Source organism: Anas platyrhynchos, chromosome 3 (assembly GCF_047663525.1).
Source record: "Anas platyrhynchos isolate ZD024472 breed Pekin duck chromosome 3, IASCAAS_PekinDuck_T2T, whole genome shotgun sequence".
Lineage (NCBI taxonomy): Eukaryota > Metazoa > Chordata > Aves > Anseriformes > Anatidae > Anas > Anas platyrhynchos.
Genome location: NC_092589.1, coordinates 27041537 through 27055448, shown reverse-complemented (window position 1 = coordinate 27055448; position 13912 = coordinate 27041537). Strand labels below are relative to the sequence as shown.

Here is a 13912-nt window from a genome sequence, read left to right as displayed (position 1 = left end):
ATTTTTAATATAAAAGAGCAGTCTGCATACGGGGGCTTGCACTGTTAGAGTTACGCTACTGTCTGTCAGCGAGTCTTATGTAAAATATGTCCTAAAAGCTGTATTTACAGCTGGAAATGGCAAATGATACGGATCGTTTTAATTTCTAGATGGATCGGAGTTGCTGAGCAGCAAGCTAAGTCTTTCTGTAGAGCTCTTAAAGGTTCAGCATGTGTGTTGTTTTTTTTCTTCCCCTTTCGTGACTTAATGACAGTATCTTTTAAAAAATCAAGTTTTAATTGCTCTCTATGCTTTCTCTTAAATAAGCATTAAGATCTAAAATACTGCACATCTCTTCCTCATTAAAAGTAAACTATATGAATTTGCAACAACAGGCTGTCGATGTAGTGTGATACGGAGCTTTCCAAATGTGGCTCATTGCCTGCTGGGGTTGTAGGAGATGGAAGCAAGAGAAATAGGAGGCAGTATAGAGAGCTAGAGAGCTTTTTTTTTTTTTTTTTTAAACCTCAGAAGGAAAAACACTTATTTAAATGACAGCTAAATTTGCATACATTTCTAATATTCTTTTTTCCATGTAAACAAATCATACAGTTACCATAGAGATTAGGCTCCGATACTCCGGTTATAGAGCCGTGTAAGTGTGGATAGATGGATGGGAGGATGAGGAGGTCGGATCGTAAGTGGGAATACAAAGTGTTCTGTGAGATAGTGATAGCGCCCCACTTCAGGCTGAATTGAGTGTGTAGCAAATGCTCAAATTTTAAGTAACATGCAGAAACCTGTTAATACAGTCATATTTAAGGGGAAAAAAAGTCCCCAGTGTACTTATCCTTCTGTAAGATTTCTGCTGTTGCTGCATTTTTATTTATTTTTAAAATCTGGACGACTTCTGCCAGGGTGTTCATATGCTGATTTTAAGTCCACAATTTTTGTAATTTGTGTGTAGCATTACATTTATGTATGCTTGAGATAGCTCCAAGTACTTTATTTACTGTGCCTTGTACTGTTAACTGGGGTTAATCTGTAATTCATTACATGGAAACTGTATTTACTTGTTACGATGAAACTTTTAATGGCATCTAGCTCAGAAGAGATTTCTAAGGTTCAACCGTCTTTCCAATACCATTTTTTAAGATTTTGGGAATAATACAGTTCAGCATGACTTTCTGCCTGGCTTAAATTTGCAATTAATTTGCTAAGCCTGCAAGGATACAAGTTAGTCCAATAAGAAGCAGCAAGGGAGAATGCTTAGGAAAATTAGTGGCTTTCTGTTGGTATCGCACAAAGTAGCATTGACTGTATTGGATCGAGATACTGTTTAAATATGGCTGTGCTTTTGGGTGCCTTTTTTTTTTTTTAAAGTTATTGGAAGAGTATTCCTCAAGGACACTTCAGCACACAGAGAATTTAGTGCTTTAAGGCCTGGTTTTAGTTGGAGTCTGTTGGCTGCAGACTGTATGACCGAGGCCCCGGTTTCAGTTGGTGCCTCGTTGTTCTTTCGGGTGCTGAGGGTGGTGTGTCCCAGCACACAAAGCGTTAGAACTGGGCTCCTTCTCTGCGTCTTTGTCTCTGTGGGTGAACTTGAACACCTCATGTAGCTTTACTGACTCATTTTTTCAATCTGTGTGCTATAGATAGAATGTTTATCATGCTTTGTAAAACACAGCGAGGTATATTTAGGAAGAGTGCCAAGTCGTACTGATGGAAAGCTGTAAGTCACTCGTCATCTCGCCTTTTGGAACCCTCTGAGACAGCAGAGGGGCGCTGCCTGCTAAGCCATTGCCACCTCCAAAGCCGCCAGCATAATTGTTCTCCCCACAGTAAGCCAACTTAATTCAAGTCGATAAAGTCCCTCGTATAAATTAGTAACTTTAGCCTATTACGCAGGCCTTCCGTGGACTGCAAAGACCATTTGGAGACAGTCTTAAAATATCTTGAAGTATATCTTACAAGGAGTAAACAAATCTTGGGAAAATCATGCATGTTATTGTGATGCTCTTCTAAATCTGGCCTTTTCTTGCGTTGAAGTACCTCTGATAGTCATTAATATACTTGTGTAGATAACAGCTAGGACGACTCATATGTTGATTTTTTTTTCTTGTTAAACTTGGGTACCTTCTGCATAATGTCCTTTTGCGTTCTGTGTGCTTTGGAAGCTTGCAGAATCCTTTTGATTATTTAAAAACTAATTGCGTGCCATCAAATTACTACCTACTAAGTAGATTGCAAAGTGCATATAAAAACATTATTATGGTTTGTTTTTAATTATTTTTTTTTTCCTGAAGTCAGGAAATAAATTCCAGGAAAGCAGAGTCCTTGCTTTTCAAGAAAGAAACACATACAAACTCAGTTTCGATCATCATGTGTACTTAACACTAAATGTTCATGAGATTTTTTAATATCTACTACAGCATTTGCTTGAAATTTAAATATGTGGTTGAAGGCAGTGTACTCACTGTAGTCAAAAAGTTCACTGCTGACTGGCAATAAAAATAGTGAACGTCACAGAAGCTAGAGCAATACACTGTAAATAAAGTGATCTGGAATGAGGGCTTAATGTTTTTAAGTTATTTGCGCGTTAATGTTTTTCAGTCTTCAAAGTACGAAATACTAGTGATGGTAGATATTTCTGTGTTGTAGCTCTAGGTGTTTCTGAGTGCATTTGTCATGCTGATAAATGAAGGAAGCCCTGTGTACAGTTTGTGGTGTGTTTTCTTGTTTGTTTTTAGTTCATTACGAATTTACATTACAGTGGTATTCCAAGTGACCTCTCTAGCGCTATGTGGAGATCATTGCTGCACACTGATGCTGTAACCACTTTCACTTAAAGCCAGTCGGACTGCTGCTCTTGTTCTCTGCCAGTATGGCAGAGGGAGGACAAAAGCAATGTATCTAGTACATTTTTCAGTCTTTAATTTCCAACTTGGAGTGTGAGTCAGCTGAAAGTCCTGTTGTTTTTATGCAGGCTGGAAACTAGTCATGGAAGGTGGTGACCTTTCACTTTCTGGTTAACTATTTGAATTTCCTCAGAAAAGGGCACTTACAGAGGGAGGAGTCAGTACCATTAGAGTAGTTCTTGTGTTGGAGGGAGGAAAACAGGTAAGTCTGAAGAGGTGGTTTTCCCCTGTCGTTTGTTTTTGCACGATGAAAAATGATCTTAAATTCTGTCCTGATGTTCCAGTTTGAACAAGTGATCAGAGGCAGTTATTGACTTCCTCATGCTTGCATAATTATGTAGAAAGGAAAGCAAACACCACTTGCACCAAGCAATTACAAGTCATGTTGGAATAATCTAAGCTATTTTGAAATTGGATATTTGCACTTTTGAAATGCTAATCTTAGTATATTTTACAGTGGCTGAACAACATGGAAGTCTGGAATTCAAATCTGCGTGTTTAGCGTGTGTCTGTTTGGTAGTTGAATGTGTTGATAAGGACTCCAAAGTTAATTAGACTACCTGGTGGGAAAGAAGGCCGTTAGACCGAGAAGACCAAAGTTGTAATAAACTATGGCAATGGGAGAAGTTGATTAGCTTGTATTACTGTCTTCCAACTTGGTGAAGGGTTTTTGGATCAACAGTCGCATAGCAGTGTAACTACTGCATCAGGATGCTGTCTAAGAAAAATGTTAGCAGACAGAATAATGAATATGCAGATCTCCGCTAGACATTTTAGGACGCTTATTCAGTGTTGTACACATCTAGTGCAGCAGTATGCTGCGATACACATGGTATGTATTTTTTAAGAAATTCTGCGTTGTAGTTGAGAGGTCTTTCAAAACAAAATGCAATCTTTTTGATGTATGATGCCTTCCAAGCACTGTCAAATACAAATACTTGGTCTGAATGTTTCACTGGTCATGTAACCTGAAAAAGGGATAAATTCCAGAAAGGTGGACGTGATGCATACCACTGCTGCAAACTGGCTACGATTGTTTGTTCAAATCCTACAGATACATACCATTTTTTTTTCTTTTCTTAGAAATAAATGGTTTTATAATAGGCTGAAAAATAAAAAATACGGAGCGTTTGAGATCTCATTTGGAAAAGGTAACGTAGATTTTATGGGAAGATACAGAGTCTAAATTTCCTTGGCACCCTAGTGTGATACAGAGCCGTCCAAATGCTAGATTGTTTATCAGTTCTGGACGTACTTGGAAGTGGTTAACCCATTGTGAAATGCAGCAGTGGTTTCTCTGCAGTTGTAGTTACTATAATTGGCCTTTCAGTTATTTTTACAAAAGTGCACAAATCTGAGTAAGTACGGATCTCGATCTGCTCCTGTCTGAAGTATGATTCAGGTCACAGCTGGGAAATGTTAGTGAGCTGGGGTTTGTACTGCTGCTTGCTTTTTAGTGATACGCTTCAGTAAAAAATATTTCTCTTCTGCCTTTCCTATTTAGCACTTCCAGGGCTGTCCAGTTACTGTGGTTGCTACTGCTCTCTGGATATTAGCCTGTGCAATGGATTTGTAAAGACTTTTAGGAGGTTTCAACAGGCCTCCAGGGAAATGAGGAAACCTGTTTAGCCCTATGCATAAAGTAAATATTTAGTGATTAAAAACGTCTTAGAACAATTATTTAATAGGTTTTTGATGTAAAATCATATATATATGTATAATTGGTTAATGAGAGGATTTTTCAAGGGATCCCAGTATGGAGAAGACTGCAAGCTACTTTGATATTCTATCCTTGACAAGATGGCTATTTTCCTTCTGAATAATAGTTTGAAGCAGGGAAGAAATTGAAGAAAGAGCTATTGTGTGTATTGTGTGCTTTTTTTTTTTTTTTTTTTTTTTTAGCTTGGAGGCCAGCGTGTAAAGCAGTCTTGACCTGTTTAGCAAGAAGTGTTTGTAGGCAAGCTCTGGAAAGGCAGCTGGGAGACTGTCAAGGCAGGGTGGTGGAGGGTGTTGCTGAATTACCTGTGGAGAGCGAGGGCTGACGCCACCAGCCTGCGTTACGTGCGACCACCGTGCACCAGCGGGCTCCCGATTTCGAATACATTAACCACAGCTGCATACGGAGCCCTGCTGTGGGTTTCCCTGACCCCGTGGGGAGTACCGTTCAGGCTTCTCTTACGAGACCTCTAGGCATCCAGAACTCCCAAATGACGTAGCCTTTGTGGTGACTTGTGCAGACCACCCTGAGTAGCATGCTCTTTAGAGAGAGCGCTCAGTGGTCGTGATTTAAGCTAACTGTGACGCAGACGTACCAGCGCTCTACACCTCTGTTGTCGAGCAGATCACACCGGCTGGACTAACTGGTGAATAACACTCGGGGTTCTCAGGCAGCAGAGCGAGCCTGGGCTTTTTCTCCTTGTTGAATCCGTTGCTTAGTCCTCTAACAACCTACCCCGAAGTTTTTGTTTTCATAAGCAGTTTGCCAAATTAAGCTTGTACAGTCAGTGAAGGAGTACAGTCTTGTCTTCCTCTTCCACTCCTGACTGTTGATTCTTGCTTCTCTTTGTGCCAGCACCATTTGTGTGGTCCTGAGGTAGACAGAATCAAACTGAAATTAACAATCAAGTGTATACACTCCTCAGCTACAGCAGCATGGCCTGTCTGTTCCCTAACATTTGGACAGAGGAAGGAGGGAGAGGAAAGCAGAAGTGCACCCAGACTGATTTGGAGTGGCTTAAACTGCTTGTGAACACACCTTCTTCCCCATCCATCTGCCAAGTTAGCAGTTTGTAGTCACGAGGCTAAATGTTTTGTAAATTGTCTATATGTGAAATTGTCATAGAGGTTTCTCTAGGCTTGCTTACTAGCTCGAACAGTGCGCTTTTCCAGAGGTTAAAGTCCGTGTTTTCTAGAAGGTGTTCAGTTTAAAAGACTAAATGGAATTGGTGATGTGCTTTGAAGGTGATGAACAAAACTTAATTTTGCTATGATAAACACTTGATGTCAAGTTCAGATGACGGGGAGGTTTTGAGTTAGAATTAGACACAGAAAAAGAAAATATTTTAAGTTTTTTTTTGAGGAAGCCATCTTAAGCTTTACTTCCCCTGTCATGTCTGTTTCTCCCTCCTCCATTAAAAGTTCTTATTCAGTGCTTGGAAAAAATATCATTAATTAAAGTGGTTGGTTTTTTTTTTTTTTTTTTCCCCCAAACTGGAGGAAGAGTTGGTATATAATTTATATGATTTCCTGCAGAACAAAATTCAAAAATATTAAATTCCTATCCTGTAAAGGTGACAATCTTCAGGAAACTAGCATCTATGTTAATACATCCTGACAATAGGTATTTTTATCTGCGGAGGGAAAGTTGTACTACTCTTATTCCAAATAAAAACAGTCAGAAACAATAATTTGAGGAGAAATTATACGAGTCTTACTTTGATGAGAGAATGAAAGTCAGGGTTTTGATTCTTTCAGTGTTAAGAAGGCAGATATATTTGTGGTGGGTTAGTGGAGACTCAGTGATGGTCAGGAGTTACGCCAGTGGGAGATGGTAGGAGTAAGTAAGGCATATGACACCTTCTGCTTATTACCAGAAACTTGATGCAAAAATATGGACATTTAGTATTTTATTTTTTGAAGAACTGAGGTTCTCCCTGAGCTTTTGTCTCAGATCCTTCCCCCTTCCCTCTTAGACACCCTTCCGACACTTAACTGTCCATTGTTTACGCTGGTCCTTCTGAGGGCAGCGAAAAGTAATCTGACGTCAGAAAAATTCTGGTCCAAATGTGTCCGATAGGAGCTTTCAGCTGGTGATAAATAACATAATAGGGAGTGATCTTGCTTGTTTGTTTTTCACATTCTCTTCTGATCTGAAAAAAATGTTTCAGTTTGTGGCAGGGCAACCTGATCCACGGTGATCTTTTTTTCCTTTAGATTTCCAGTTATCCTCTCATCAGGAGGCTGTTAGTGCTAAATCCCTTATTTGTGTATTTAAAATAGTCCGCTTCCTGTTTTCTTAAAGATAAATGTAGCATACGTGCTTCTCAGGTCACAAAGAATACTTTAAATTAATTTATAATGGTGGAAGATAGACCTCGCAGTATCTTGTGTGAGTGTGTCAGTGAAAGAACATTAGCTTAATCTTTGTTAATGCTGTGACACTTGGATTAATATAACTTCTCTTTCTGTGAGAAATAATAAAGGGTTGAGACGTTTTGGAAATCAGTAGATGTTGCACTTGCATTTCAGAATTCAGGAATTTCTAATGGAATATGTGTTTTGCTGCGCTGCTTATTGAAGATAGATGATGCTGTAATATTAAACCAATGTTGCCCAAATTCAATCTCTAAACTCAAGAGATAATATATAATTCTTTTTTTTTTTTTTCCTTCCACAAATATTGAAGTGCTTTTAAAACACAGCAATAATTTTGTTTCCTCTTTTATATCTTCATAAGGTTGTTGTGCTAGCTGGGCATCAAAGAAAATGGTGAAGTATATTGGCATAAGTAATACCACATTATAGTATGAAGATTGGAGTATGATATGTACCAATGCATTGCTGTCTGGAACAGAGATGGAGAGGGAGAAAAAAATTGCACTTGAAGTAATTTCCATTTTGTGGATGCAGACTCATTCTGAGGTGTTCTTGCAGAACTTTATAATGACAGTCTGCGTGCATTTACCTACAGGACATGATGTGGATAGATTTGTGATGTTTGTGTCTTCTCTGTGGAAATGTCATGCCTATTTTCTGCTATGTTGGACAGGTTAGAAGACATTTAAATTTGGATTCATTGCTTTACTTACAGATTACTAAGACAGCTTTTACATTCCTAAAAATCACGGAGTACAAAAGATGATGTTGCCTGATGATGGACAGTGTTATGTACGTGGGCTGGAATGTGAGAAGTCTATTCTTGATCCATTGTGGAATGGGCTGTTGGGGCTGTTGTTTTAACCATGTTCCCTGGAATAATTTAACATTAATTTCCAGAAAGTATTAGTGTGGACGCTAGATGTCTGTCTGCAGTAAGTCAGATTTTATTTGTTGATAATTCTTTGGCTGTTGAGCTGATATTCTGATTTTGGTTTACTTTGCCTCATGGTGGCCAAAATGTATGGATTGCTGTTAAACAAACTTCATGGTATTAAAATAAATCTCTTACTGATTGCATACGTTGACTTTTCTTGGGCAAAGCAGTGTATATATTTCCATGTATACACTTACTGGTGTGGGGTGATTCAGGTTTTTAGAGGCAAGTGACCTGAATGGGTTACTTTACATTCTGTATAGGGAGGAAAAATCTGTTTTGATGACAGCATAATAATAGTGTATCAATGAAAAAGAGGTACATGTATATCCCCTGAGGAAAGATGTTTTTTCTCCATTGGTAATATATGTGGCATTAGTAGTGCCTAGATAGCAGCTCAGGTGCTAGTCGGTCATCTTTTAATGCGAGGAAGGCTGGTTTTTGCTAGGGAATATACACACACAGAGATGTTTGTCTCCCTTCAGTGTCACTGATTTCAGTTCAGTGAAGTAAGTAGACTTTTAAGTACAGTTTTGCATTAAAATAGAGAACAATCTTACCTGTTTCTGACTGGAAAAACTTGTTGTGCAACAGCACTTAACTGAATATTTGCAGTGGTGCAATAAAATCTTAATTACGGCCTGACAATAACTATCAAACATAGCATCTATTACACAGCATAAAAATCTTTCACGATCCTTAAGCTGGTCCGATGGAGTTGCTCTATGTGTGAGCAGTGTATTTACTCAGTTGGATTTCTAAGGAAGCAAATCAGTTTTTGTTGTTTTGTGAAAGAAATGTCAGGAGAAAAAAAAAAGGCAGTAAGCTTCGGGTGCTGCACTCCACGCGGCTTCGGATACAGTTCCAGGTCTTTGCTGCCTACTGCTTTAGCTGTATCTACATGTCCTCATGCTGCTTGTTCAAAATAAAACTGGAAGAAAAAAAAAAAAACAACACATACTGAAATACCGGAATGCCATCTGCAAACGCCCTGTGTTTACAAGACAGCTCCTTGGTTTCACAGGAAGCGCAGCGTCTTGCCTTTTACCTGGCGGTTTGTCCTCCCGCAGCTGCTGTGCCTGCTGACCCATCTCCCGGCCCAGCACCCGAAGGAGGCTGTGGGCACGTGCCGATGGCTCAGAAGGGCCTCTGCAGACCTCGTAGCCAGGTGTGCCGCTGCTGGCAGCGGTGATGTGCAGTGCTCCTGCTGCGAAAGCAAAGACAAGAGTGGGCAGAGCAGTCCCACGGTACTGCAGGAAGATCAGGGCTCTGCGCCGTGTGTTTCAGGATTTCTCTCTCACTCATTATCTTCCTAAGCTTGGGGAAAAAAACCAAACACCACCACTGCTTGTTGTTGGTCGTGAAAGTAATTAATACCAGTTTCATTGAGGTATGTCACTGACAGCGTAACCCGTGGATTTGGCAGGCACATGGGTGCTTTACTGTTGGGCACTGCAAGAAAGCCACGTTGGCCTGGGGACCTGGTGGGATGCCTCCCCTTGAATTCAGAGCACAACAGCAAAATTGTTGAGATGCAGTAGACCTGGATAGACTATTTTTCTCTTTCACTTCAGTAATCCTAAGTGTTACTTTTGGAAAAGAGGCTAAAAAAAAAATAAAGGTTTTAGTATAAGAGGCTTAAAGACTTTAATAAATAACTGGGCTTTACAGAATAGCTTCAGCACATTTGAAAGCAGTGAATATAGTCTGATATCACCTGTGCAACTTTAAAAAAAAAAAAAAAAAAAAAAAAAAAGTACTCTCTGTTCCTGGGTATGTCAGACAGTTTTGTGGAATCGTAGCCAGGATCTTTCCTTAAATAGCCCCTCCCTGGAAATGGCTGCCATTAGTCACAGGCTCAGCCAGCTGAAGATGTTTTGGAAACAGGTGCAGCAATGAGTAGCCAAAGAAGCTCTGGCATTCTGGGTAATTAAATGAGATAAAAGGTATGAACCAAGCACTTAATGTTCTTTAGCACATGGACTTTTGAAAGGTAGCCTCGCTGAATGCTAGCTGCTTGCATACACTGTTTGTACAGCACCAAGAAGGAATTTTTATTTTCTGCGTAGCACGCTTGTATCTAAGAGATGTTAAAGCTATTCAAAATTATGCAGCACTTGATAATTCTCTTTTTAAACTTGCCTTCAAGTGGTTAATTATTTTCCTTTTTTTAGCGTCTGTGTTACTTTTAATGTATACGTTCTTGGTTTGCTACAGGTATTTCACCGATGGAAAGTTCTTGAAAGGATTTTCAAGTAGTAAGAGTTAGTTGGACTGGAAAAGCTTGCACCTCTGATTTGGATATTGCTTTGTTGGTTAGATCTAGTTTCTTTTTAAAACCCCCAGCCTCCTCTCACAAGCCCAAAGCTTGAATACTGAACTCCTTGCATTTAGATGGAGAACTTCCTCTGTCTGGAAGACAAATGCTGTTGTGGGGAGGTTAATATTTTAGTTATATCCCCTTACCCATGTAAAATTGCACAGAGTTACGTATTTCTTCTGAAGAAAGACATGGACTTGATATTTATTTCTATTGGTGCAGGTGGAGCGGGATGTGCAGGTAACTTATATGGCTTTGTACTTCCTGAAGCCATACCACAGACCTTGGCAGATGGATCTGAAAGAATCATTTGATTTTTCCAGTAGAAGGCTCTTGTACTTACCAAATTTACCACTCTTTTTTTTTTTTTTTTTTCTTAAGATAAGAACCACTTGAAAGACCACTGGTACTGATACAGGTCATAGCCTCCGTGGAAGGTTTGAGCCAGTGTTTTGTCCAGATTGCCTGAAATGCATGTAGGATGTGTTCAGTTTATTTGGGAACGTTTTTGAGACTCAAAATCAACTTGCTGCACTCTGAACTGACATGGATGCGGAAATAAATTCTCATCCCATTATAATTAGTGCATTTAAAGAGCTGTAGGAAGCGTGTGCTGCATGCAAGGCTGTGGATAGGTCCCTGGGTAGTTCTTGTTTCAGCTGGGTGATCACACAACTGACCACTGGTGGAACAAGCATTACTGAGACATGTGGATAAATGTTTTAGTCTTTGCTCGTCTGGCTGTTGGAATTGGTGGTGTTGAGGAGGTCTGTGCCTCGAGAGCATGCCAGGACAACCCTTTAAGAAGCAAAGGATATAGTATCTATTAAGGAGGCTACGAACTGGGGAAGGGAATGCAAAAGTTAGATTTGAGGTATTTTTTATTCTTTCCTTAGACTCACATAGGAAGGGAAGTTTGAAATACAAATAATTTGATTTATTTGGAGGAGTTCATCTGTTGGAGGTTATTTTTATTTTTTTCCTTCCTCTTCTGCTCTCTTTCAGTGTTCATAGAGCTTGTTTTCTTCAATTGCATGAAAATAAATAAATAATGGGTTGAGTTAAAACTTACTTAACAGTTGAGGAACCATCCTTCTGAACCTTCTGAAAGAAAATTGCACTGTAAAAAATAATTGTCTGTACTTTTATGGCAAAATACTGGGCTAGTGTAAACAGTTTGCTCAGTAGAATATTCTGCCACAGCAAGGCTGCTTGAACGTCACCCGCAGTAGCTGAGTCAGAAGTTGATCTGAATTATGGGTTGCTTTGTGCTGTGAGGAGGCACTGGGATTTCTTTGGGGATAACTTCAGGTTCACTTGTTCCTTCTCTTGGGACATTTGCAGTGTTGTGCAGAGATGCCTATGTGATGTGGAAATGGCCTAGCTGTCGGAGTACATGCTCAGCAGGGGTTATAACTTGCCCCATTTTTTTTTTTTTAGGTAAAGTACTTTACTAATTTTCATGCTGCCCCTACTTCGCGTGCCCAGATGAGTTGACACATCCATATTCTGCAAGGCTGTGAATATGCCAACAGTGGCTCAATAAATGCTGGTTTAAAAAAAAAAAACACAACACAACACCAATAGACCTAACAGAAAATAATTCTTTGTTCTTCCAGGCTCAGAGAGCTGGTTATGTATGTACAGAGCTGTGCTCTTAACTGATCCACTGACTGGGAGCTCACCCAACCATTTTTTAGGAGCAGCAGGCTAAACTTGATTTGGATGTGTCGGTGCTGCTTGGGCACTTCTGAACAGTGCAAGTACGTGTGTAGTATGCTCAGATTTCACTTCTCTTCAACCCTGCTTGTGCCTAGCTCCAAAAGCTGTCTTCTGAGGGTCTTAAAGACGACTGGTTTACAACCAGTCATCTGCGGGTGCCTGGTGTTTTGCTGAAGATCTGTGAAGATCTGTTCTGATCTGCAAAGATCCAGCTAGGTCTGTTAGCTATTCAGGAGCGTCTATCTCTCTTAGAATTTGGGATCAAAATCAGTACATAGAAAAGTTAGAAAAACATTTGCCTAATGCAACTGTCCTTTTGTAAATGCATTTAATTGCATGTATTTACTTTTCCCTTTTGTCTGCATACAGAGTCATTGGTACCTTAAATCTCTGTGTGTTTTCTTCCCCTCCTCGTTGTTGCTCAGAGTGGAAGCTGAGGAATCATAAGACTGTTTTGAAAGATGTAATATCTTCCTTATAGATGCATGTACTTGCATTGTAGCAAGGCTCACAGGCAGTTCAGGTGGAGTAGAACATTCTCCAAATACTGTAAAAAGATGGATGTGATCTCTGCGGTACTAAGCTTAAAGTATTACTGATGTTTTCTGTATGTGTGGTTAGTGCATGCTGATAGTGTATGCTGTTAGCGTCTTAACTAACGTGATTTTAAATGAAATAATCGTTTATCAGAAAAATAACCCTCTTTATAGGAAGCTTGGAGAGAAAAATCAATGCTTTTTCAGTGTAGAAGGGGAAAAAAAAAAAACAACATAGGAAAGAATGGTCTGCAGAAGACACTGAAAAATAAATCTGGAATGTACCACACGGAATACCTGGAATCATTAGTTAAAATATCAGAGGAAGGTTTCTGCAGCATGCGTTACACCGCAAGCTCTGGAGATCTGTGGAAATCTTTCTATTGAAAAAGCATTTTTGAAATTTAAGGTCTTATAGCAATGTACTGAACCTGGGACAGAAATAACTGAAGCAGCGCTTGTTTGGACAGCAGGAGTATGCCATAGGCATGCAATTGTCTAGTGATGTGAATGTTTTCCCCCCAGCTAGATTTAGGGGAAGAAGGAACAGCCGTGTTGTTGCTTGCACAGTCTCTCATGTCCTGTTTCTGACGGATCCAAGGATCCTGCGTGTTAATGGGATGTGAAAATAGACGTGTTTTGGGGAAAATGGCTGGTGAAGTCTTCACTTTGGGATGGGGGAAGGATTGCTGTCCTGAGCTTGCAAAGCTTGTGGTACAGATACACCTGTAAAGAATAATGCTTTTAATATCCACGTGCCAAAACTTGCACTGCAAAAGTAATAGTGGTCAGGGTGCTGTTTGTTTATATACTTCCCCCAAAAGGTATGTATTTTAGTGTCTAGAAAATCAGCCATTATCTGCAGTTATTTAAAAGGTTTATTTTGTTGGCTTATTTGCCTTTGAATTTCATCCCAGTTTCACTCTGTTAATGGCTTCAAACGTCCAATTGTGGCAAAGGGAATTCCAGAAAAGCCAAATATAAGAGTGAAATATTTTTAAGCCAAACTATTATGCTCTTTGTGTGTGTATTAGTTGTTTACCCAAACGAGATGCACTTTTTTAGCTCTTGGGTAACTTTTCCCTCTGTATACTAAAGCAGAACAGGTTGCTGAGTAGGGGCTAGCTCAGCAGTGAGGATCCCTCAAAATGTTCCAAATGAGGATTCAGTTACACTGAAACTTAAGGAAAAGCCTACAGATCAGGGTATATCTAGTTGAATTCAGAGATCTTCCAAAGTAAATGGAAAAATACTTGAATTTGGCTGTTCTGCAAACTGTAATTCTTAAAAGTTATTGCTGGTGCCGAGCTGGAAGAGAAGACTGGGCTGTGTCTGCCAGATCTGCTGGAGCCAGCGAGGAAATTTGAGGGCAGTTCTGCAGAGCTGCTCAGTGGAAAGCCAAGCA

At 39.7% G+C, this 13912-nt stretch overlaps 1 protein-coding gene across 4 annotated transcripts in view; it reads left to right on the top strand.

Moving 5' to 3' along the window:
- Positions 1-13912, top strand: part of ARID4B (AT-rich interaction domain 4B) — an 86511-nt gene that overhangs the window by 2117 nt on the left and 70482 nt on the right. The gene's annotated exons all lie outside the window — the stretch shown is intronic.